Raw genomic sequence first — 27,926 nt, forward strand, 5'->3', positions numbered from 1 at the left:
AAAATGTAATGCAACACAGCACAGCAATTCACCTTGATGTGCTGTGCTGCATTGCAGGGAAAGGGCAGGAATGCACTGTATTTAACACACTAGAGCACATTTCTGCCTTTTCCCCTTTGCTGTTGAACAATGGGCTGCCTAGCTTCAACACAGGAATAGTGCCGGAGTTCCTGAGTTGCATACAGAATTGTTTCTTTGCAGGAAGGGGCACATTCCTGTACAAAAATAATCCCCTGAGGCAGATTTCTTTTAGAAAGAGGAAGTAATAGGGAGAAATACAAATATTTCTCCTTGTTACATCTTCCCAGGGAAGGCGCAGCATTTGGCGCATTCCCAGGTCTACCAGTAATGGGAAAAGTGGCAATCCGTCAGAATCCATGGGAGTTGTGTGGGAACACCCATGCAACACCTATGAAATTTCTCCCTGGGGCAGAGTAATGCAAAACAGTGATTTGGTCTGTGTTGCTTTATTCCTAATTTATCAAGCCACTCAGGGCCGCACAAAGTGACCTTGCATGGCTTGATAAATTGCATGTTAGGGTTTGCCTCACGTGTGCACCATGTTTGGTGGTGCAAATGTGATGCAAACCATTGATAAATATGCACATTAATTTTGTATTCAAAATGTAGTGATTAGTGCTGTCGCAATTTATCTTTGGCTCCACATTTAAAATAAATATTGCAAATATAATTAGCTCTTGTATCCAACCACAGCAATGTTCAACTTGGTGAGGTCTAGCAATACCCCATATGGTGTTGGCTAAAACTGTTAGAAGTTCCTCAAACACTACACATGGTTTAGGATATGTATTGTATTGTATTGTATGTGACGCTTATATAGTGCAGACTGTCTCCCCACGGGTATCCTGGCGCTGCAACTTAGCAGATGACATCAGCAAGCAACGGGCCTGACTATCAGTGGGAGACAATGCTCTCATTCCTAGGGAATAGCCACGTTTTCAGACTCTTTCTGAAGCATGGCATGGAGGTCACCTGTCTAATACTCAGGGGTAAGTCATTCCAGAGGCGTGAGGGCGCTGTACCAAAGGCCCTTCCTCCCATCCTGGATTTCTTAAATTTAGTAGTTGTTACCAGGTAGGCGCTCGAAGAGCGAAGATGTCTTATGGGCTTATACCATGTAAATCTCTCCTGCATAGGGAGCGGGCCCATACCATGTACCGCTCTGAACACAATGCACAATGATTTGAAACTAACTCTCTCCTTGATGGGCAGCTAATGGAGGTCTCTCAAAGCCAATGAGGTGGAAGATCTGCATTGCCTTTTTAATGCCAACTTTGCCGCTATAGACTGGACTCTCTGCAGCCCCCGCACAATGTATTGAGGGGCTCCCAGGTACAAGGTATTACAGTAGCCCAGTCTACACAGAATTATACTCCTCACTACCAGGGGTCTAGTCTCCTCGGGCAGCAGTGGAAAAATCTTCCGCAATGCTTTTAATAATGCAAAGCAGACACTGACCATTTTATAAGCCTGTGACGCCATTTGAAGGTTGACATCAATCAGGACGCCCAGGTTGCGTACGATCTTAACTGGGACCAGAGGGTCATCCCCAGGAGTGAGTTTAAATTCTAGCGGCAAATGCTGTCTCGTTTTGGTAGTGGAGCATACCACCTCTGTTTTACCCCTGTTGAACTGCAGTGAGTTTTCTTTAAGCGTTACAACAAACAAATGATGGACGGAATGCTGACAATGCAGACATTCTCCCCCAGTCAAGAGATCTGGGTTAAATCCATCGTTCTGGGTTCAAACTGGAATGGCATGGTGAGCAAAAAAACGATGGATTTAGGCCCAGATCTCTGTACTGGGGTGAATGTATGACATTGTTCTGCATTCTGTCCATCAATTGTTTTTTTTTTTTGCAATTGTCACCCCGAGTGGGAAGGGTATGCTCAGACGTGAGTCCCGTGCTCTCCATGCCACTGGAATCAAGCTAGCCTGGCTGACGAGGGCTGAAAGCCCGAAACCGGTCCTAGGATGCTTGTTTCTAGTCCAGGGAGGACCTGGCTTGGCAGATCGGGCTGGACTGTTCCCATGGGGCACAGGGTCAAGACTGATTTGCATATGGCTGGGTTCAAACTGGAATGGCATGGTGAGCAAAAAAACGATGGATTTAGGCCCAGATCTCTGTACTGGGGTGAATGTATGACATTGTTCTGCATTCTGTCCATCAATTGTTTTTTTTTTTTTGCAATTGTCACCCCGAGTGGGAAGGGTATGCTCAGACGTGAGTCCCGTGCTCTCCATGCCACTGGAATCAAGCTATCCTGGCTGACGAGGGCTGAAAGCCCGAAACCGGTCCTAGGATGCTTGTTTCTAGTCCAGGGAGGACCTGGCTTGGCAGTTCGGGCTGGACTGTTCCCATGGGGCACAGGGTCAAGACTGATTTGCATATGGCTGGGTTCAAACTGGAATGGCATGGTGAGCAAAAAAACGATGGATTTAGGCCCAGATCTCTGTACTGGGGTGAATGTATGACATTGTTCTGCATTCTGTCCATCAATTGTTTTTTTTTTTTTGCAATTGTCACCCCGAGTGGGAAGGGTATGCTCAGACGTGAGTCCCGTGCTCTCCATGCCACTGGAATCAAGCTATCCTGGCTGACGAGGGCTGAAAGCCCGAAACCGGTCCTAGGATGCTTGTTTCTAGTCCAGGGAGGACCTGGCTTGGCAGTTCGGGCTGGACTGTTCCCATGGGGCACAGGGTCAAGACTGATTTGCATATGGCTGGGTTCAAACTGGAATGGCATGGTGAGCAAAAAAACGATGGATTTAGGCCCAGATCTCTGTACTGGGGTGAATGTATGACATTGTTCTGCATTCTGTCCATCAATTGTTTTTTTGTTTTTTTTTGCAATTGTCACCCCGAGTGGGAAGGGTATGCTCAGACGTGAGTCCCGTGCTCTCCATGCCACTGGAATCAAGCTATCCTGGCTGACGAGGGCTGAAAGCCCGAAACCGGTCCTAGGATGCTTGTTTCTAGTCCAGGGAGGACCTGGCTTGGCAGTTCGGGCTGGACTGTTCCCATGGGGCACAGGGTCAAGACTGATTTGCATATGGCTGGGTTCAAACTGGAATGGCATGGTGAGCAAAAAAACCATGGATTTAGGCCCAGATCTCTGTACTGGGGTGAATGTATGACATTGTTCTGCATTCTGTCCATCAATTGTTTTTTTTTTTGTTTTTTTTTTTTTGTTTTCTTTAAGCCAACCGGCAGTCTGGGTCATGCATTCCTTGAAGGTATCCATGGTCACTGCCTGTTTCCCTTCCAAAGAAAACACCAATTGAGTTTCGTCAGCATAATTTACCAAGTCAATCCCGAATGATTTTATAATGGGGATCAGCGGGCGCAGATATATATTAAAAAGAATGGGGCTTATTGCCGAACCCTGTGGCACCCCATGGCGTACCGGAGACTTAGAGGAGGCAAACGGAGTCATGGTTACCACCTGCTGTCTCTCTGAAAGGTACGATTGCAACCACTTCAGGGCTCCGCCTTTCACACCCATTCGCTCCACCCTTCTCATCAGTACTGCATTGCTCACTGTGTCGAACGCGACTGACATATCTAGCAACACTAATACAGATGAGTTGCCATTGTCGGCTCGCATTCGCAAATTATCCAAAATGGTTGCAAAGGCTGTTTCCGTCCCATGTCCTGGGCGAAAACCAAACTGATCCCTGTCCAACAGGTTATTCTCTTCAAGGTAGCCTGATAAAGACTTGTTGACCACCTTTTCCAATATTTTTATAGGATAGGGCAGAAGGGATATAGGCCTGAAGTTTTCATGATTTGTTGGATCAAGGGAGGGTTTCTTAAGCAGGGCGGTTACCACTGCCTGCTTCCAGGCCTCTGGTACCACGCCATCTTCTAGGGATTGACAGCAGATCTGTCGCATCCAGAGGAGTAATTCTTGCCCACATTCCTTCCAGATCTTATGAGGGAGGGGGTCTAAGGGGGACCTGGATGAAACACTTTCAGCACAGCACAGCTGTTAAACAGCTCCTTAGTAAGGGGTTGGAAATACTCCAAGGATGTTTCTGCCCATGGTTCCTCAATTAAGGTTTGAGGCAGTTCATCCCGGCAACTAACATTGCCTGGATCGAAGCCTCCGACAATTTTGGTGATCTTTTCTTCAAAGTGAGTGGCAATCTCATTGCATAATTCCTGCGATGCAACCACTTTTTTGCCCATGCAGGCAGGACTGGAAAGATCCCTTATGATATTGAAGAGGGCTTTTGTACTGTTCGGCGCATGTAAGATGGATTTAGCAAAGAAGAGTGCTTTGGACTTGGCAATAGTCTCTTTATATTGGGCCTGTGCTACTTTCAGCGCTTTCCTATCTACTTCTGAGTAGAACCTTCGCCACTTCCTCTCGGCCTGTCTACATGTGATTTGCAGAAGTTTCAGCTTCTCACTGTACCAGGGGCCTAATGGCTTCCTTTTATTCTTCATTCGTATTATAGGGGCGCATAGGTCCAAGGTATTGGTAATGTGGTTACAGTAAGTTTGATAGTTCTTGTCCACTGGGTCATCCGGAACTAAGAAAGTCTGGTTCGAAAATATTGAACCTGGTCTGTTTTTTAGTAATTAAGTCTAATCTCTTCCCATGCGATGGGTCACTGAGCAATTGTTGTTATTCGCTACATTGGGCATAGTAATCCTGAAGTGAATTAATGAGTGATCAGTCCAGCTTTGAGGCATGTATACTGCTCTTTGAACAGAGCCCTGCCTTGTATATGGGATTGATATTACATAAAGACAATAAAACAACTTCTCTACGGTTAAAGAATTGGGACTCAACTCCCAGAGAACCAAAGGATGCAAGAGAAACCACTCAGAAGGTGAAGATAAACACTAGGCGGAAGTCTAGCTTCCTTCAGGAGGAATAAAAAACAAAAAGACAGAAACACTGGGGCAGTGCCCCCAAGATTTTAGAATCAATGCAAAACGTGCTTAAGAATGATCCATAATCTTCTATCATTTTTAAGGGCTAAAAACCCACTTTTACAAATCTCACCATGAAATCCAGATACTGCCATGCCTTGTAAATATTGTTACTCTACGTGATCCTCGCTGTCTATAGTAACATTTTACTGCATTTGATATTTATTTCTTGTGAAAGACCCTGTTTTTTGCCCAAGGCAACTAATTCTATGCTGCAGAAATACCTGCAATAAATAAATAAATAAATACATACAGTAAATAAACGAAAAAATAACACAGTCCATTATTTCAGGCTAGCTCTGACCACTCACAGTATTGCAAACCTTTGGTTTACATGCCCACATTCTCTCAGCCACACTCACCCTTACCACCACCAGCTCACTCGTGCAGGGAAAGGGAACATGCACATCAGAACACACCTCTCTTTTTTCTAATCAATGAATAAAACAAAGACAGTAAAAAATGTGCTAATCAGTCAAGCACTCATCGCAACACAAACAAACAAAGGGATACAATTATACTAAAGCTTCACTACCTTACACATTAACTCAACAAACATCCAGCACACTAGAGGACTAGTAGGAATCAGAGGGTACTTTTAAGGTACCCTCTGAGTGCATGTATTATTAAATCCATCACTGGCGTCAGTGTGGGTTGATTATTATGATTTTTTTTTATAACAAACACTATAGGTTTCATGAAGCATTGTGTAGCTGGGAATCTCGTTTTGACCAGTGCATACCTTAAGATGGCTTCCCTGTTCACTTGTAATACCCGTCAATGGAACTAGACATTACACGGGCATATCTGCTCCGGCTGATATGTCCTCACATGTGCTATAATACACCCTGGGTTAGGGCTCCAGAGCTTAATGTAGGGGTGACTTACATGTAGCCCCTGCAGTGTCTTTGACATGGCACACAGTAGTATGTCATGTCATGTTTTCAAGCATGGTTTGCACCATGTAACACAGTCTGCAATGGCAGTCCATGTGGAATTTGGGAGTGGGTCACTTAGGGTAGCATAAGATATGCTAAGGCCCTTAGGGAACCTCATTAGTACTCATTCCCTAGTTATCAGGGGAGACCTTTTGGTGATTTGTGCGCGTTATAAAAATATTTGACATTTGACATTTACTAGGGGTACCAAAGTCATTTGCCAATTGTGTACAATTAGACATTACCTTGTATCAAGTAAAGAACACTGGCACCACTGAGGTCTGGTTAGCAGGCCTAAGCACACTCTCAGAGTTCAAAACCAGCATACAGTATTTAAAAAGGGGGCAAAAAGTGGGAGGACAACTGCAACAAAAACCCAGTTTCCTATAAAGACTATTCTGGGTGGAAGACTAACACCACAACATACATATTGAGTCTTAATTTGCTCATAATGTGTTTAATGGTGTTAGTTGGGTAAGCCTGTGACTTTGACAAAGCTATCAGATGTGGGCAGGGCATGGAGCTTGTGGTTATTGCCTACCATTATATACTTTTAATGGCAGGAAGAAAATATATTTTTGTAATGTTGTATCAACCTGTTATTTCTGCTGTCGTGGGAGGGTCCTGAAATTAAGGAACTATGGAATTGTTCATCCTATAATGGAGTTAGTCTTCAGCAGCACTTTGTTAAAGTAAGGTTTATACCATGCATGGGTAGAAGTGATCCCATCTCAATTGAGAGATTAAATATGCATTCAAAATGTAAAGAAAATGTCAAATGCAAAAGTTTACTTAATTCAAGGCAAAGCTGCTCAATACATTCAGAAAATCCCCAGTGGTGTTTAAGATCCTAGAATAAGGACATTCATAAAAAGATCAACCATGCTACATGACCTGGTTTATCAACAGTTGCACTCAAGTTATGATAGCAGCTTCTACTTTTAGAAAAAAAGCCATTTATAAAAGGTTTTACGTCCTGCTGTATCCTATTGCTCGATTGGAATGATAACTTTATCTCTGTTGCACTCATTTTTTCTGATGTTGATTTCTCATAGAACAGTCTTGTGAAGTTAAGTAGTTCTATATTTACAAAGTCTTCACTTCTCAGGGCGAACACCCTAAATATCGATTCAGAAATATCGACTGCCCAGAATATCGAATTTAAAATATAGAGTGGACAGAATATCGAATTATCAAAATATAGATAGGTCAGAATATCGAAATTGGGGTATGAAATATCGATTTCCATAATATTGAATTTCAAAATATAGATTACCATAATATCGAAAAAAAATTAGTGTTATGTATGGTAGTATATGTGTTAAAATTACGTATTAGTTTTGTAATGTATGTTTAATTTTTTTAAACTAATGAATGTTATGTAATTTAATTTTTGCGTAATTTAATTCCGTAGCGGGTTGTGGGTTTATAGGAGAATAGGGTGGGAAGTAATTTAATTATGGTTAATTAAATATTAATTATATTTATATGTTTTGATAATTAATTGATTGATAATTAATTATTAATTGGTAATTTATATTAATTGCTAATTATGTTAATTGTATTTTTTATTATTAGGAGCGGGTTGTGGGTTTATAGGGGAAATGGGTGGGAAGTAATTTAATTGTAATAAAGTAACTATTTTTATTTTTATTTATGTGTATTGATAATTAATTGATAATTAATTATTAATTGGTAATTAATTTGTATTAATGGGTAATTAATTTGTATGAATTGATAATTAATTTTTATTAAGTGCTAAATAATTTTTATTAATTGATTAATGGATAATAATGTTAATTGTATTTTTTTATTATTGGGAGTGGGTTGTGGGTTTATAGGGGAATTGGGTGAGAAGTAAATTAATTGTAATAAAGTAAATATTAATTTTTATTTATATCTATTGATAATTAATTATTAATTGGTAATTAATTTATATTAATTGGTAATTAATTTTTTCCAATGGTAATTAATTTTTATTAATTGGTAATTATTTTTAATTAACTTTTTATTGGTATTGATAATTAAAGTAATCTTATTTTAACATTAAGGTGCCGATTCCGATCCGGTTAAAAAAATTTGCGTACGACTCGTATCCGTATATTTTCATGTACGAATCATACAAGTACTGTACAAACTGCGAAGTACGATTCGTACGTGAAAAATACATACGAATTGCGTCCGAATAACATCGGGAAAAGTGTCCGATAGGGAGCCGGACATTTTTACGTGCAAATCGTAAAACAGAAGTCCGAGCGCGCAAGTACGATCCGTACCGCCCGTCCGAATACACAACCGCATGTAAAAGGCCCCGTACAGAGCGAACGCTGTAGCACACATGTACACGGGTAAACTTGTGCCCGGATAGGAGTCGTACAGCCCCCCCTCACCCCGCACATGTCAGCACCGTACCCCCCCTCCGCACCGTACCCCAGGACCGTACCCCAGCCCCCCACCTGTACGCGCCACACCCCAGGAACGACTCCCAGCCCCGTACCTCTACACACCATACCCCAACACCGTAGCACAGCCCCGCACCTGTACGCACCGTACCCCAACACCGTAGCACACAGCCCCGCACCTGTACGCACCGTACCCCAACACCCTAGCACATCCCCGCACCTGTATGCACCGTACCCCAACACCGTAGCACATCCCTGCACCAGTACGCACCGTACCCCAACACGTAGCACAGCCCCGCACCTGTACGCACCGTACCCCAACACCATAGCACAGCCCCGCACCTGTACACACTTTACCCCAACACCGTAGCACAGCCCCCCACCTGTACGCGACGCACCCCAGGCTCGTACCACAGCCCCATACCTGTACGCACCGTACCCCAACACCGTACCCCAGCACCTTCAACCAGCATCGCGTATGTACGGACCTTACCTACGCGAAAAAGACTCGTACAGAACCAGGACACTGAAAAACAGCACAAGGAGGGTCAATTCGACTCGCACAACACCACAAAACACGTCAACATGACAAAATACATCTCTATGACTGACCTGGCACATCCAAACAGGCAAACAGAGGCCCTAAATCACAACCACCTCTTATAACACACCCACCACAAATTCAAACCCAGCCACACCCACAAATGGACCAATAAAAAGGGCCCACACACACAACCCATGAGCCTTTGCAACAGACCCACTGCTGACAGACCCCACAGACAAACAACAGCCCCTTACTTACACCTTAACTACACCTTAACTTACACACCTTCACACAAACTCATTCACAAACACCCCCTCTTCACATTCACACACACACTGTCACATTCACACCCACACACCCACAACCATCCACACCCACACCCCACACCATGCCCACAGACAAGAATCCAAAGTTCACAAGGGCGGAGCTGGACCTCCTCGTCAATGAAGTCTTCAGAGTCGAGCCACAGCTGTTTGGAACATTGGTCAGACAGACCAGCATAGCCCAAAAACAAGCCTGTGGCAGAGGATTGTTGATAAGGTGAATGCTGTTGCGCCCATCCGAAGGACCAGGCATGAATGCCAAGCCAGGTGGTACGATCTGCGCAGGGCAGTCAAGAGGAAAATGAACGAGGAATACGCCCAGAGTAACATCACTGGAGGTGGGCTGCCCCGCAGACCCGTACATTACCATCCCTGGGAGGAGAAGGTGATGGCCATGCTTCCGCCGGTGGGAGTACACAGAGTCAAAGGAGTCGCAGAGCCTGGTGAGTACACAAACAACTCACGTAACATGGGGGGAATGCCATCAACACCACAAACACACCAAATGCACGCAACTTCTCCCAAGCCCTCACCGCACACAACCACACTCAAAAACCACGCTCATGCCACTAACGTCTCCATGCCCCATTCACAAATAAAGGCAATGCCATGTCCCAGGCCACCCCAACCACAAACCCAAGACTGGATGTCCGGGATGCTGGGAGGGTGGGGCTCACACAACACATTGTGCAACTCAGAAGCAGACACAAATGCCCTCAGCCCATATGGCCTAGGTGCATACCCATGCACCATGCCCAATACACAGGGACTGGCAAAGTACTGACAAGGTAGCTGACACTTGGCCCTGCTGTATGCAGCACAAGGCCCTCCTGTGACCACTAAACACTCAAACACCAACTCCACAAGCTCACATATCTAGCACAGGAACTCACACTCACTGTCATGCCAGCATGCACCATGAGGGGATAGACACATCACCTGGGAGACCCAATGACAAATCACACTACACACAACAGCAGGCCCAGTCACACACACCCACTCACACAAGCACACACCCCCGGGGCAGGCAACGGATCTACCCATTCCCACAATGGACATGTGACACTACAAGACCAATCCATAGCCAAATAATCATCCTAGCCCAAAATCTACTGGTCAAACACTCAGGAGAACATATCAATCTGTCCCCCGCAACATACCCATCCCCAAGTGTACATTGAGACGAATGCTAGGCACATCAAACTACCTGGGGGAACTGTGACAACTTGAATATGTATGAAACATGGATGTGGCATGAAACAGCATTAACATTGCCTCTCTCTCACACACAGGGCAACGTCATCGACCTCCCCCCAACAATGGGGGGGAACAATCACAGTCCCAGGCTCAGCGTGAAGGTGTCCAAGCCCCTGCAGCACCTGCGTCAGGTAAATCTGTGCCAACCCCCACCCCCATTCCTGCCACACCCCAGGAGACACCCAGGAGCCCTGCTCGCACTGAACAACACAGCCAGTCTGACCAGGAGGGACAAGGTTCTCCGGGCACCCAGGAGGAGGCAGACAACCCAGCTAATGCCATCCCTCAGGGGTCCCGTAGACCCGATGTTCCCACAACGGCAGGCCAGGCTCGTGTGGGCAGGGGTGGTGGGAGTGGAGGCAGGCGGAGGCGAGAACCTGACCAGGCAGCTGAGGGAACCGGTATGTCACACATACGCCACATCCTGGACACATACCGGCGTGACATCAGGGGCATCAGCCAGGTAGTGTCGAGCCTCACAGAGATGAAGGGGACCCTCAACGAGATGAAGAACCTGCAGGCCGAGCAACATGCAAGTCAACAACAACACCAAGGACGGATGGAGGCAAGACTGGCTGAGCTCCTGGCGGTGCAAACGGACATGAGCCGTTCACTCCGTCGGATCGCCGACAACATGGGCAACCCTCCCTGTGCCACCAGGCGAAGACCACCACCAGCCACAGGGAGGGAGGAGGAGGAGGATTCGTTCGACGGAGCATCACAGACATCGTCAAGGCCTGCATCTGAGGGTCCCCCCAGGAAGGTGGGTCGTCCACGGAAAAGACCGTGAGAGTCAGCGGACCATCCACATCTCCCAGGTCACCTGGCCTGACACCTGGCCCTCTGGCGCAACAGCACCACCTCACCCAATGACATTCTCTGCCACATGGACTTGCTGGTCACAGTCTGACCAATGATGACCAACACTGTGGTCTGGACTCTGATGACTCCAACTGACAAGGATGCCATCTCCCCCTGTGAACTTTGGATTCTATGCACCCAGTGGAGCACCTTACTTCATCTACCAAAAGACTTACCCCACCAAAAATAAATACTTTATTTTGTCATGAGATGTTGCTGACATTTGGCATTATTCCCCAACATATGTGTGTATAAATGTCAAACTATGCCTGAGTGTTGAACTAACTCCACACATCCATAGCCTGGGATCGGAGCCTGGTACAGGACACACATGGGTCGCAATGTATCATTTAATGCAGACATGGAGCACAATACTCACCTGTGATGGCCTCAAGCTGCTGAGGGGGTGCATGCAATACTGTGCCAACAGACCTATTTGGAAGAGTATCATTAAAGTGTAGAGGTTATGCCTCATTCGGAGGTTCCCGGGGAGGGAGTCCCAGGTATGTGTTCCCAGGTGGGAGAACCATGTCCTGCATGCTGGAGTACGGTGGATCTGAAGAATGGTGGCCAGGTCAAGGTTGGATGCACGGAGATGGCACTACGGGTTCTCGGATGACAGTGGTACAAGGTTGGTGTTGGGTCGGGGTTGTGGCCTGCCTCCTGAGTGTGGGTGGGGAGTCTGAAGGTCATCCTGCAGCACACAGTGATCCATTGCAGCTATCTCTGCTGGACGGTGATGTGGCTGGGGCGCGGGATGTTGCAGCTGAGGTGTGCAGATGCAGCCCGGATGTGAACAAGTGTCCTGGGAGTTTGGATGTGGCTGCCCCGTAGAGGGCAGGGCAGTATTTGATACGGATGTTGTCGTGGACCTGGGGGATGGTCCGTCTTTCCTTGGAGTGGATCTATCTGGAGATCATGTGCATACTGCAGAGGGTGTTGCAGTCTGAGGGACAGATGCTGGTGATTACCATGGCAAATGTGAGCAAGCAATCCATGATGCACACCATCTTGAGTGCATGGACACTGGGTGCTTGTGCGGGGCTTCTGCGGGTGGGACACAAGCAGTTGACCCAGCTGTAAGGGGACAATCCTCAGATGTTGACCTCAGTCCTGTACAAGTCCAGCCTCAGGTGGCTGCTGTTCTGCCATTCATCAATGGATCTCATGCAATCTAGAATATTGGAACTGGCAATGTCTGCGTCCTTGGTGAGGGTGAGGAGCACCTGGCTGTCAATGGCATACGAGTTGATGATGAGGTTGTGTGCGCATGTGATGGTGGAGAGGGGGGTCCTGGACACATTGTAGATTGACACGCTGAGAGATGATACCTGTGCCATGTGCCTCACAACAACAGCATACTACATGCAGAAGCCTTGAGTCCCACTCCTATGGCCTTGCCAGGGTACAGAGCCGGTGGGGAGTAGGAGAGACATGACCTGGTGGGTGTGACAGGGCCTGGAAGGCGTGGCAGCGCTGTGTAGGCAGTCGGAGTTGCACACTCATCATGCAAAGGTGTTGTGTGTGCGCTTAGTGTATGCCTGAGAGCTGGCGGCAGATGTGTGGATGGACATTGCTTGGAGGGTGGCTGCAACATCAGACTGTAGTGTGATGTGGGTCATGCAAGGACATGAGGCTCGTGCAATGTGCACGTTGCATGTGCAGACGGTCCAGCCTTTGGCACCGCGTGGCCGCAACTGTGGCACAGACAAGCTGATGACAGCCAAATGAATGGGTTGAAGGAGGAAGGGAGGAGCATCTTTGATGTGTGTGTGTTGCCAAATCAGGAAACTTCGTGTGCCCTTGCTGCAGTGGCTGCAACAGCAGGCGGCATGTCCTGGGAACTATGCCACAATTTCCACACAAAGACTAGGATGTCAGAAAGGACTACTGCAACAGGTGTATGTCAAGGAAGGAGTGACCGGTTTTCAATGGCACACCCAGAGACAAAGGATGCACAATCCCCAAAGATGACTGACACCGGATCATGAAACTGAAGGCCAAGCTGCGCACAGGAAACACACCCCAGAAGGTGTTGACGGCCCGTTGTGGGGACCAACATACCAAAACACATACACAGCCATGGACTTCATGCACAATAGAGAATCAAATACATGTAGAACAGCATGCAGGTTGCTAATCTACACATAGACTCATATGCACAATCCTTGACAACCATGCCAGAGATGGCGCATGCACAGTGGCAAGAGACCTGCATTGACAGAGATGAGGCACCTTGGAGGCTGAGGAACACCTTTATTACTCAGGCTCACACCTATGGAAATGCATCAATATTAACAGACTCACAGGTCTTTTGGATTAACATGTGGGACCTACACTGGACACCCCCTTCGCACCACAGATGCTGTAAATCCATGAGAGTGGCACACAAGTGAAGGGGGTGAGCCAAACATCCCCTGCTGCACACGGAGAGGCTGCAATTCCCCATTGAGCCTCTTATGGGGATGTCCCGCAATATGTCCACCCCTAGCCTCCCGTATGTTTCCGAGGGAAGTTGTACACACATTGATGCCTTCATCAAAAACCACAATCCCATAACAGATGACTGTCACGAAGTGTGACTATCAATTCATGTGAGTCATGCTACATGTCATGTGCCCCATGGTGAGTCGACATGTAGCCATAGTAGCAAAACCTGCACAGGAGCAGTGCCCACACATTACAAACAACTACCACACCCAAAAAGCCTTGCTGCAATCCTTACCCAAAGGAGACTTTTCACCATGTCCGTGCATGTAACGCTGATTCAGCACACGTTGCATTACTCATGAGGAACAGCAGGAGCACAACGATGCCACGAGCAGACAGCATGCGCAACTACCTGGGGATGAGAGACACACAAGAAGTCAGGAAAAACATAGTAATCCGCATGCATGGTCATGTGCTCTACATGAATAAGGTTGACACCATGCTAGTTGTCAATTGAGTGTGTCAGCTAAAATGTGTGGAATTACATCAGCACTCGAGTGACACATCAGCACACACCTCAAAGTCACTTAGCATAGAGTCAGCTGGACACACACATTGCAACACATGCCACACAAGGCTCCAAGCATGCACACTCAGACCCAGGGACTCACCATTATGAGAAGAAGTTGCGTATGAGCTGACTCCGGATGTCCTCCTCCTCCTCCTCCTCACTTGCCTCGTGACCAAGGCCGTCATCCTCCACGGGTGGATGTTCCTGCTCATCGGGATCCAGGGTGAGTGGCACAGCTTTCTCCACTGCCATGTTGTGCAGCATGCAGCACACGAGGAAGATTTTGCAGACCTTCACCGGTGCATATGGGAGGGACCCGCCGGTCTTGTGGAGGCAACGGAATCGGCTCTTCAGGAGGCCAAACGTCCTCTCAATCACTCGCCTGGTCTGCCCATGGGCATTGTTGTTACGGTGATCTGCAGCTGTTCTCGGGTTGCGGAGAGGCGTCACCAGCCATGGCATGTTGGGATAGCCAGAGTCCCCTACATGGAAGTATCATGTAAAGAAGTGGGTGAGGAGATGCCGTCACATACTAAGATACCGCTGAATACTGGACAAACAGAGTCTACCCACCACCAAGACATGCTCGTTCGTTGTGCAGCTGCAGCATCATTTCTGGCACCCTGCTATGCCTCATGATGTAGGCCTTGTGTGCTGACCCTGGAAAACGTGCACAGACATGGGAAATCAGCATGTTAGCAAGACACACCACAAGAGCATTAATGGAGTGATAATGTTTACGGTTTCTATAGGCTACCCCCTGTGCCTGTGGTGCTACCAAAGCCACATGTGTCCCATCAATGGACCAAATTACATGGGGCTTCCCTCCCAGGGCATAGAACTCACCCTTGATACCTGTCAACTGCTCACGAGTTGGAAAATGGATGAATTCATCCAGGTGCTCCAACATGGCTTCTAAAACATCATGCAGGACACGGCTGAACATGGTCTGGGACATGCCACCCACATCAGCTATGGTGAATTGAAACGTACCGGCGGCAAAGAAATGTAGGCCTGACATCACCTTCATCTTCGGGGTCAGCGCAGTCGGATAACTGTGTCGCGGTTAGAGGTGTGGTGCCAGCCTGTTTATCAGGTCCTCAATTAACTGTTGGGGGAATCTGTAGCGGCGTATGCAGTCACGTTCCCTCATGGCAGCCAAGTCTGGCATTGGTCGGGGGAAGAGGCGGTGCCCTGCAGAAATTTGGAAGGAATAACCAAGACTGAGTACATTACTACACCAATGTCAATGAACTGAGCACCTGTTCAACAGCTAATACACATATGCTACATACAGAGTCTGGCCTGTGCAATACATCCTGCACACGTATGCCAGCCAGGTGATACCCCTACCAAGAGCCAGCTACAAACGTGGATTGTCAAGGTCTACATGACATGCCATGAAAGTAGCTGTGGGCCAGTGTGAGTGAACAGTCAGACACATTACAGGAGTGACATACATCTACATATGTGCATTTGAAGGATGTTATCTCATACAGACAGCTGCCGGCAAGCTAGACGCACAGGTCACATGTCATGGAAAAAGGACAGACCACACACCTTGCCATGAAGGGGTACATGTCAAAAATGATCACACAGACATTGAGACTACGCAGATATGTCCTAAGCTCGAAAGTTCCTGTTCGATGCATATAGACACATGTTACGTATTATTCCACATGTGTCCTGGTGTGCGTAATAGTGTGACATGGGCATCTACACACAGACACATGTTGGATGCAGCTACAGCAGATGCCGTTGACGGAACACCAACAGCAAGATCATGGGAACACATGACACACACATGACATAGTCACATCGTGGCACGCTGGTAGTGAGATGTCAGGTGTCATCATCCGTGTACCTGGCATCAGGGGACAGTTGCGGGTGTTGGTGACTGTGCCATGCCAGTGATGCAGTGCTTGACAAGTCTGAACTACATGCACACATGTAAAAGGTGTGAAGGGGAAGTGCGCCACATAGTGCCCCATCACACATGACATGTGTACACAGGTCGTCACACAACTATTGGGTTAAAACATGAGGAGACATGTGCCACTTCACTGCCTGACACACCTAGGCCCTACACATGAAGGACTGCACTGACAATGACTTGATGTCCATCCTTGTGCGAGTCAGACACCTCCATTCCTTTCCTGTGCGCCTCCTATCACCAGTGTAAGCTGTGAAACGCACCGTACACACGCTCTGAGGGCGTGTGTACGGTCGTATCACTATATGGGGTTTGGGTAGGAGTACGCATGTGTGTACGGACCGTACACACGTACGTGTACACACTGGTCCTATCCCTATGGGAGTGTCGCCGTAGGTGTACGCCATAGAGATACGGCCCGTACACGCATGTGTAGGGCCCGTAGCACTATGGTAGTGTTGGCGTAGGCGTACGCCATAGTGCTACGGGCCGTACCCGCGTGTGTACGGCCCGTAGCACTATGGCGTACGCCTACGCCAACACTACCATAGTGCTACGGGCCGTACTCACGCAGGTATGGCCCGTAGCACTATGGCGTACGCCTACGCCAACACTACCATAGTGCTACGGGCCCTACACACGCGGGTACGGCCCATAGCACTATGGCGTACGCCTACGCCAACACTACCATAGTGCTACGGGCCGTACTCACGCAGGTATGGCCCGTAGCACTATGGCGTACGCCTACGCCAACACTACCATAGTGCTACGGGCCCTACACACGCGGGTACGGCCCGTAGCACTATGGTAGTGTTGCCGTAGGCGTGCGCCATAGTGCTACGGGCCGTACCCGCGTGTCTACGGCCCGTAGCACTATGGTAGTGTTGGCGTAGGCGTACGCCATAGTGCTACGGGCCGTACACACGCGGGTACGGGCCGTATCACTAGAGTAGTGGTGCCCTAGGTGTACGTGTGAAACGCACCGTACCTGTGTGGGGATTTGAAAATTACAATGGGGTCACATAAGGGACAAGTATTAGGGCCTACATGCATGCTGGTTGTCATGGATACCCAGTTTAAAGATCACATTTTTCCATCATGTGGCCTGGAAAAAGCAATTGGCCACATTATACATTGTTGCAAAGTGGTTTTTGACTTGACATGATGCTGCAAATTTGAAAAAATGCTAATGCTGTCACTGGTGTATGTTTAAAGGGATTGGAGGAAACGTAGGATGCAAATGAATCTGACCAATCACTCTGTACTCCTGTTACTGAAATAGCCCAGCAAGGCAAGATATAAGTCAGCCAGAACCCATGAGAGGGCACTTGCCTGCACAACCTTTGATTCGACACCACTGCTGCTGCTTGTGATTCCTCTGGCACCATGTCGCGGACTGTGGAGAGGGCCCAGCCATTCACACAGGAAGAGAATGAGGCGTTGCTGGACGTCATCCTCCCACAGTTCCCCAGCCTGTATGGTAGACCAGGGGTGCAGGTGAGTGCTGACTCCGCTACCTTTGACTGTGCCCCTTCTTTTTGTGACTGGCACTTCTGGCATTGTGTCCAGGTGTGACAGACATGAAATGTTGTTTAGAGTGGGTCCCGGGGGGGGGGAATGGCTCATTTCTGTCATGCAGAGGATGATGTGGTTCATGTGTGCACTCCTCACGTGCATTGTACTTACTGTGACATTCACTGCATGCTGCATGGCACATTCAGCATAGCTAATCCTCTTGGCCCTTCTTGTTCTATAGTCCTGAGGTGATTCAGTGTTCCCCCCGTGTGACAGGTGACTGTACCCACAGATGTGTGTGAGTTGAGTGGAGCTGTGGTGAGAGTGTCCAAATGATCTGGACATTGATGTGTGTGAATGTTCCTTGTCATGTGGGTGAGTGTCTATGTTGAGTGTTGCACCACAGCTGCATGGAGGAGGCAACAGCTCTACCCATCTGATGTGAGAAGTGATCCGTGCTGTGTATCTGACTTGCTGGGCTAGCCCCATGCCTGTGACACCCCCAGGCAAGTGGCACATGTGCAGAGTGAGGTTTGTATCGGCTGTTGCCACTGGCAGGTGAATGATCTGTGCCTGTGTGTGTCTGTGTAGTCTGCTGATGTTGGGTCAGTGGCCTGGGGCATGTGACTGCTTGGAGGCGCTGGCCATCAGCTTTGTGTTGCTTGTGATGTACAGTGTGTGCCATGATCAGGGAGTGTGTCGCACCCCTCATGTCACCTGTGTACTTCCAATGCCATGTAGTGCATTGGGCCTTACACAGAGGCCAATGGCCCTATGACAAAGGTGCTATTATTTTGCAGCATACTATGCCCTGTTCAACAAATCAAAGATGTTCTAATGTGTGTCTCTGTGACATGGAGCAGGTGTAGTGATCTATTCTCACTTTGGCATCCTCACAGGTAACCGCCTACGAGAAGGGGAAGATATGGAAGCGGGCCGTCAGGGCCGTGATCTCCGTGGAGGGTCGCAGTCGGCGCCTGGCACAGGTGAGGAAACGCTGGCAGGACATCCGGTGCTGGACCAGGAGGATCGCCCGGGTCCTGCTGGGGGACTCACCAGAAGGCAAGAACCGCGGGCGCCGGCACCTGACCCACCAAATGAAGCATGTCCTGGCGGTGGTCTTCCCTGACATGGATAGGCGGTTACAGGCGAAGCAGCAGCAGCAAGGGGGTAGGTACATGTGTGTTTGTTGTGTGTCACCAGCTTTGGGAAGTGCTCAGTCGCATGGATACACTGCCAGGGTTAATATGTGCATTGCATTTTCTGTTCCCCAAAGTCATCCGCTGCTGTTCTTCCTCCTTTCCCCTCCTTGACATGTGTTCGCTGGTCTGTGTGTAATCACTATTGCACATGGTCATCTAGGCTGGCAGTTAATCCAAGTGCACATTGCTGTCTGCATCATGTGGGGGTGGGGTCGAAGACATGTGTTGTTACCTTGCCTGTGCCTTGTCCTGTTCAGTCATTTGGGGGTCCATATCAGTTGGCACTGATGCTGAGTCTCAATATAGGAGTGTGAGTGTTCAAATGAACAGACTTGCAGCATGCATGACTGATGTTGTGGCCTCAGACATGATGTGCATGAGTGGGAGATATGCATAGTGCTGGGACGGTAGCTCATGTTACAGTCAGATAATTCCAGGACCATGGAGCAGTCTGCCCACTACAGTACCCTAAGACACCCTTGCCTCTGTATAATGTGTGTCATCCAACACTGTGCCCATTCTCAATGTGTTCAGCATAGTTTTGCCTCTGTGGCATTGTTCCCTGGCCTCATTTGTATTTATCTAAAGTGTGCTACATGTGCCCATTGTACAGGCTGACCCAATTTTGCTTTTGCATCCTCACACTGGCCAGTGCCGGTATGTCTATGTACGACAATCTGTTGAGGTCTTTTGTCACAAATATGTGTTGGCAGCCTCACTAGGTGATGTGGAGTACATTTAGGATTTCCTGATGCACTTTTTAGTAAACCCAGATTGAGAGGTGTCACTTCTTGAACTGTCTCAATCACAATGTCTCAGGTATGGGGTGTTTTTGCGGGCAAGGACTACATGTCCAAACCTTATGTCTCCTTGCCAGGTCTGACCAGTGTGTGATGATTGTCTGGACAGGCACTCAGCGTGCAGTGACCCAGGCATGTTGTGCAGGGTGTCATGTTTGTGCTTTGCAGCATGTGTCACAAGTTAAAAAAACATGTTTCCTGCTCATCCATTATTGGCACGGGTGTGTGCTCCAGATGCTATGTGGTTTGGTCTGTGTGTGCTGACATCTGTGTGGACATTCTTCGTTCACATCAGGGTGTCTCCTCAGTGCAGGTGCTCCTTATTCCAACACAATTTCAGGGCCATTTGCTAATGCATTGTCCTGTGTCTGGACATGTGTGCCACTCCACATGACAGGTAGTGTGTCAGATGTGTTGCCAACTTTGTCATCATGATACGGATGGCCATGTGACAGGTGGCATGTTTTAAGTTGTTATTCAAGAAGTCATGTGCCCTGGCACTCACTACACTTGTCAACATGTCCCAATAGTTTATATGCTTCACTTTGATTTTTGTGAAGGACAATGATGTGCCTGCATGACAGATGTCTCCCAAGGGATTGCACAAGTACCACTTTTACACTTTTGTGGAACACGCTGGCACAATTAGAACATGGGCACATTTCTGTCCAAAATTTGTTTAGGAATTTTACATATCCATGTTCCCACAGTGTGTTAGCATTTGGGTTAGTCCTTGGTTGTTGCTGATGCCAACTTACCGGTGTCAAGTCATCCCGACCACCGTGGTGCCATGTATATGTACTTCCTGATACCACATTTCTTCTTAACATTGGCTTCTTGGCATTAGGCGGGCAGCTCATACAATGACTGTGTAAATGTAGTTTTATGTGCACCTCCTTGTGTGACTTCTGATATTCATGCACATGTGTGTTCTGTTCCACCGGTGGGACATTCACACATTCCAAATATGTCAATTGTGTAAAGTTTTGTGCTTCCCAATGGATCAGATAGTATTACTTTTGCTTTTCGACAGTACTCACAGGTCTATGAGTGTGGGGACCCCTTCAGCATTGGCGTCTGTTATTTGGCATACTAATACTATTTCGTTCGCAGTGACCAGGAGGTGGCATGCCGTCATGGTCTGCCTGTGCTCCACTGTTCACAGACACTAGCTTCTCTGTATAATTGGATATCCAGTTATTTGCTGTGGTGTCCTGATTTTCATTTTTTCAGGGGGCATGTTGGGTGAACCAACTGGGGAGTGCAGGGCTTACATATGTGCTGGGTATTCTAGATGTTCCTCATGATGCTTTTCATGATATGCACTGTGACCTATTTAGTTTGGACTCATGTGTCAGATGTACACAGGTGACTGATTATTTCCTGTCTCTTCACCTTGCCCACAGCATCATCGGGGGACACCGAGGGAGACACCTGCACGGACGTGAAGGAGGGATCCAGCACCAGTGCCACCACTCCTGGCGAGTCGGCAGCATCAAGTGGCACGGAGGGCGTGGGGAGTGCAGCGGAGGACCTGGGTAGTAACACCACTGACTACAATGCAGACGGGTCCGAGGCTGAACTCCCTGAGGGGGCGGAGGCTGCTCCAACAGCTGGCAGCAGCACTACAACTGTCACCGCCCCCTTCATTCCCATCACCGCCCTCCTAGTTGCTCGGGTCCCTTCTGTCCATGTAGGGCAACAACGTGTCTCCTTCGTGCCAGGCACTGCACCCCCTGCCCCTGTCTCCCCTGCTGCTCTCACTGCCGAGTCTGTGGACATTCAGCGGCAGTTGCAGGTTGGGCAGACATCGATCCTGACTGTCCTCCATGGCCACACCAGACTGCTGACACAGATGATGTTGTACATGGAGGGCATGCCATCAGTGATGTCTGACCAAAGGATATTGCTGAGGTCCATGGACTCGTCACTGACGGCAGCAGTGAGTGTCCTGCAGCACTTGCTCCCCCCACCTACCCCTGCGCCATCCACACTTCCCACTCCCATTCCTTTCCCAAGCACACACACACCTTCCCAGGCAGGCACACACGAGACACAGGCAGCACACCAACAGGGAAGGGCAAGCGCACACCTCCTGTCACGCACACTCAGGGGGAAGAAGGCACACCCACTGGGTCTAGGGCACACAGGCAGACATGCAGCCACATTCGGAGTCCGCATGCCTCACTCCCCAGTCCCCCCAATGTCACTCACCTTGGCTCCCCTGCCCCACAGTCTGAGAAGGAGACCTACTTGGCTGTGCTGGGCCTCAGCCCCACTGTTACACCTGCGCGCAAACGGGAAGGCACTCCACGGGTAGGGGAGTTGAGTCCCCCCCCTGTCCACCACCTCCCCCAGTAGCGCTGCAACCCATCCCTCCTGCAAGAGCTTGCGGACGTGTGCAGCGCAATACTGACCTCCACCTTTGGCGCTGCCCCACCCCCTGTGGTGGAGTCGTCAGTCCCTGCACCCCCAACACCTGCCCTACCCCCTCCTGTCCCTGCGGTGCCTGGTCCTTCCCCACATGATGCCCCCACCCCAGTCGATCAACCAGAGGTATCTAATGTGCAGGCAAGCTAAGGGAGACGCGTGGCCATGTGTCCCCCCCAGGACTTCGTGTCTGGACTGGCCTATGGCCTTTGTAAATAGTGTCCTTTTCTACTTTTTGTTTTCATGCTGAATAAAGCATTTTGTTTTTACTTTGCACACGATTGCTTTTCAGGTATTGATGTTGGTGCTGATGCTCCATGAGTTGGGGTGGTGATCATGTGTTGGGTATCTGGGAAATGTAGTAGTCTGCTGCTCATGGGGTGGACCCTGGTATCTGCGTGGCATCACAAGGTCTCTGCAATGATTCTTTGGTCGTGTATGCTCTTTGTGTTTTGAGACATTGTCCCAAGGAGTGTTCCTTCCTCTGTGGCACCTGACATCTTCCCTGCAGGGAGTTGCACCATTGCTGTGCTGACCTGTGTCTACATTCCCTTGGTGGCTGATGGATCCCTTCAACTATGTCCATGCCTGCTCAGCAATGTGTCTGGCTGCATCGTCTGTGCCATCCTTGGTAGTCACTGTACTTGTGTATAGAGTATGTTGCCATGCCTCCATGGGGAAATGGTCCCTTTTCCGCACTATGCATGCGTGTACTCCCAGCCTAGCACACATATGGTGCTTGTTCTGCAGGGTATTTGGTCACCTGAATGACAATTGTCGGCATTGTATCTGTGGGAAGTCCACCCTATTCCTCCCATGGGAGACAACAACTTGGTGGCTGTGCCAGCACCTGTACATTCCTATCAGTCCTGGAATGTGCGTGACAGTGTGTGTTCCCTTTGGTTCTCTTAGTTTAGTGGGTTTCACATAACTATACAGTCTTGTGACATGATCTCAGTGTGTGTATTGTGCTGCATCCGCCAGGGGTGGGTATGCATGTGTCATTTGTCATCGCACCCACATGTGGTGTGTCATGCAGTGGGGGAATGACATCCATCCTCATGGGAGTGGGACACTGCTTTCAGTGATGTGTTGATATGGCACTCTCAACAGTCGCACATTGGGGATGCGTTCATGGACCCATGGAGTTGTGGTCATCTGAGGATGATGCACCCACCCCTCATATGTCTGGGAACTGCTGGGAGGCCTCTGCACCCACCCCTCATATGTCTGGGCACTGCTGGGAGTGATATGCACCCACCCCTCATATGTTTGGGCACTGCTGGGAGGCCTCTGCACGCACCCCTCATATGTCTGGGCACTGCTGGTAGTCCTCTGCACCCACCCCTCATATGTCTGGGCACTGCTGGGAGGCCTCTGCACCCACCCCTCATATGTCTGGGCACTGCTGGGAGTGATATGCACCCACCCCTCATAAGTCTGGGCACTGCTGGGAGGCCTCTGCACCCACCCCTCATATGTCTGGGCACTACTGGGAGGCCTCTGCACCCACCCCTCATATGTCTGGGCACTGCTGGGAGTGATATGCACCCACCCCTCATATGTCTGGGCACTGCTGGGAGGCCTCTGCACCCACCCCTCATATGTCTGGTCACTGCTGGGAGGCCTCTGCAATCACCCCTCATATGTCTGGGCACTGCTGGGAGTGATATGCACCCACCCCTCATATGTCTGGGCACTGCTGGGAGGCCTCTGCACCCACCCCTCATATGTCTGGGCACTGCTGGGAGTAATATGCACCCACCCCTCATATGTCTGGGCACCGCTGGGAGGCCTCTGCACCCACCCCTCATATGTCTGGGCACTGCTGTGAGGCCTCTGCACCCACCCCTCATATGTCTGGGCACTGCTGGGAAGCCTCTGCACCCACCCCTCATACGTCTGGGCACTGCTGGGAGTCCTCTGCACCCACCCCTCATATGTCTGGGCTCTGCTGGGAGGCCTCTGCACCCACCCATCATATGTCTGGGCACTGCTGGGAGGCCTCTGCACCCACCCCTCATATGTCTGGGCACTGCTGGGAGGCCTCTGCACCCACCCCTCATATGTCTGGGCACTGCTGGGAGGCCTTTGCACCCACCCCTCATATGTCTGGGCACTACTGGGAGTGATATGCACCCACCCCTCATATGTCTGGTTACTGCTGGGAGGCCTCTGCACCCAACCCTCATATGTCTGGGCACTGCTGGGAGTGATATGCACCCACCCCTCACATGTCTGGGCACTGCTGGGAGGCCTCTGCACCCACCCCTCATATGTCTGGGCACTGCTTGGAGGCCTCTGCACCCATCCCTCATATGTCTGGGCACTGCTGGGAGGCCTCTGCACCCACCCCTCATATGTCTGGGCACTGCTGGGAGGCCTCCCGACCCACCCCTCATATGTCTGGGCACTGCTGGGAGTCCTCTGCACCCACCCCTCATATGTCTGGGCACTGCTGGGAGGCCTCTGCACCCACCCCTCATATGTCTGGGCACTGCTGGGAGTGATATGCACCCACCCCTCATATGTCTGGGCACTGCTGGGAGGCCTCTGCACCCACCCCTCATATGTCTGGGCACTGCTGGGAGGCCTCTGCACCCACCCCTCATATGTCAGGGCACTGCTGGGAGGCCTTTGCACCCACCCCTCATATGGCTGGGCACTGCTGGGAGTGATATGCACCCACCCCTCATATGCCTGGGTACTGCTGGGAGGCCTCTGCACCCAACCCTCATATGTCTGGGCACTGCTGGGAGTGATATGCACCCACCCCTCATATGTCTGGGCACTGCTGAGAGGCCTCTGCACCCACCCCTCATATGTCTGGGCACTGCTTGGAGGTCTCTGCACCCACCCCTCATATGTCTGGGCACTGCTGGGAGTCCTCTGCACCCACCCGTCATATGTCTGGGCACTGCTGGGAGGCCTCTGCACCCACCCCTCATATGTCTGGGCACTGCTGGGAGGCCTCTGCACCCACCCCTCATATGTCTGGGAACTGCTGGGAGGCCTTTGCACCCACCCCTCATATGTCTGGGCAGTGCTGGGAGTGATATGCACCTACCCCTCATATGTCTGGGTACTGCTGGAAGGCCTCTGCACCCAACCCTCATATGTCTGGGCACTGCTGGGAGTGATATGCACCCACCCCTCATATGTCTGGGCACTGCTGGGAGGCCTCTGCACCCACTCCTCATATGTCTGGGCACTGCTTGGAGGCCTCTGCACCCACCCCTCATATGTCTGGGCACTGCTGGGAGGCCTCTGCACCCACCCCTCATATGTCTGGGCACTGCTGGGAGGCCTCTGCACCCACCCCTCATATGTCTGGGCACTGCTGGGAGTGATATGCACCCACCCCTCATATGTCTGGGCACTGCTGGGAGGCCTCTGCACCCACCCCCCACATGTCTGGGCACTGCTGGGAGGCCTCTGCACCCACCCCTCATATGTCTGGGCACTGCTGGGAGTGATATGCACCCACCCCTCATATGTCTGGGCACTGCTGGGAGTGATATGCACCCACCCCTCATATGTCTGGGCACTGCTGGGAGGCCTCTGCACCCACCCCCTATATGTCTGGGCACTGCTGGGAGGCCTCTGCACCCACCCCTCATATGTCTGGGCACTGCTGGGAGTGATATGCACCCACCCCTCATATGTCTGGGCACTGCTGGGAGGCCTCTGCACCCACCCCTCATATGTCTGGGCACTGCTGGGAGGCCTCTGCACCCACCCCTCATATGTCTGGGCACTGCTGGGAGTGATATGCACCCACCCCTCATATGTCTGGGCACTGCTGGGAGGCCTCTGCACCCACCCCTCATATGTCTGGGCACTGCTGGGAGTGATATGCACCCACCCATCATATGTCTGGGCACTGCTGGGAGGCCTCTGCACCCATCCCTCATATGTCTGGGCACTTCTGGGAGGCCTCTGCACCCACCCCTCATATGTCTGGGTACTGCTGGGAGGCCTCTGCACCCACCCCTCATATGTCTGGGCACTGCTGGGAGTCCTCAGCACCCACCCCTCATATGTCTGGGCACTGCTGGGAGTCCTCTGCACCCACCCCTCATATGTCTGGGCACTGCTGGGAGTGATATACACCCACCCCTCATATGTCTGGGCACTGCTGGGAGGCCTCTGCACCCACTCCTCATATGTCTGGGCACTGCTGAGAGTGATATGCACCCACCCCTCATATGTCTGGGCACTGCTGGGAGGCCTCTGCACCCTCCCCCATGTCTCTGTCCACTGCTGGGAGTCCTCTGCAGCCACCCACCCACCCACCCACCCGCCCCCTTGGTGCAGTACACTGCTGTCCTGTGCATACACACACACCAATATACTGCTTATATGCTGCACCAGGCCCTATGCCAACATTTGTGGCGTGTGTACGTCTTGTATCCATTCTGTACTCGTGCCGTAGGGGTACGGGTGGGACGGACCCTAACCCCGCATTCATAGGGTGTACGGGCTGTACCCACGCTCTGAGGGCGTGGGTACGGCGCGTACCGCTCCATCACCACTCCAATGGTGGTACGGGCCGTACCCACGCTCTGAGGGCGTGGGTACGGCACGTACCCCTCCATCACCACAACAATGGTGCTACGAGCCGTACCCACGCCCCCACAGAGTACACCTCCATCACCACTCCAATGGTGGTATGGGCCGTACCCACGCACCCACAGCGTGGGTACGGTCCGTACCACCATTGTCGTGGTGACGGGTACACGTCCACGTCCACTTCCGTTGTGACGGTACGTAGGGAGTGGTGGACACGCCCCCCCCCGAAGTGACCAGAGCCAGGAGGTCATGTATGTACAGGACATATTTACAATTTAACATGGGTGGGGGTTATGTTTCCTGCCCATGCCCCCCCTCCCTTTGCCCCTGGGTGTTGTTCTGACCTTCTGCGGCATCTGCGTGCAGTTTTTGGCTGCCGTAAAAAATGGTCCGTGCGGAGTGACGTAGGCACGAATCGTACTTGCTGGTCCGTAAAACGCTGCCTGACTCCCTCCGGACGTCACGTACGTGATGTCCCGGATCGGAATTGTGGATTTTTTTTCAACGCACGTACTTTTGTACGAATCGTACGGAAATGGTATTTCTGTACGATTCGTACTTGCTGGTTTGTAAGGAGGATTTCCCGGGTACGAGTAGTACGGAGAAAACGCTCCGTACGACCATTCGTACCCGGGTTTTACAGGATCGGAATCGGCACCTAAATCATTACTTTCCCTACTTTTGCACTCTCAGGAGTGGGAATAGTATTTTTTACCCTCCCGCTATCCAACTCTTTCTCTACTGTTGCCCTCACTGGAGTGGGAATAGTAATTTTTACCCTCCTGCTATCCAACGCTTTCCCTACTGTTACACTCTTTGGAGTGGGAATAGTAATTTTTACCCCTACACTATCCAGCGTTTTCCCAACTGTTGCATTCACTCGAGTGGGAATAATAATTTTTACCCCTACGCTATCCAACGCTTTCCCTACTGTTGCACTCACTGGAGTGGGAATAGTAATTTTTCCCTTCCTGCTATCCAACGCTTTCCCTACTGTTGCACTCTCTGGAGTGGAAATAGTAAATGTTATCCTCCCGCTATCCAACGCTTTCCCTACTGTTGCACTCTTTGGAGTGGGAATAGTAATTTTTACCCCTACGCTATCCAACGCTTTCCCTACTGTTGCACTCATTGGAGTGGGAATAGTAATTTGTCTCTTCCTGCTATCCAATGCTTTCTGTAC

The 27,926-nt window shown here is 50.1% G+C and overlaps 1 protein-coding gene across 3 annotated transcripts in view; it reads right to left on the reverse strand.

Annotated features, from left to right (window-relative positions):
* The window catches only part of LOC146863775 (CMRF35-like molecule 9), a 196,355-nt gene that overhangs the window by 77,184 nt on the left and 91,245 nt on the right, over nt 1-27,926 (reverse strand). The gene's annotated exons all lie outside the window — the stretch shown is intronic.

This window comes from Triturus cristatus, chromosome 2_1, assembly GCF_964204655.1.
Source record: "Triturus cristatus chromosome 2_1, aTriCri1.1, whole genome shotgun sequence".
NCBI classification, from domain to species: Eukaryota; Metazoa; Chordata; class Amphibia; order Caudata; family Salamandridae; genus Triturus; species Triturus cristatus.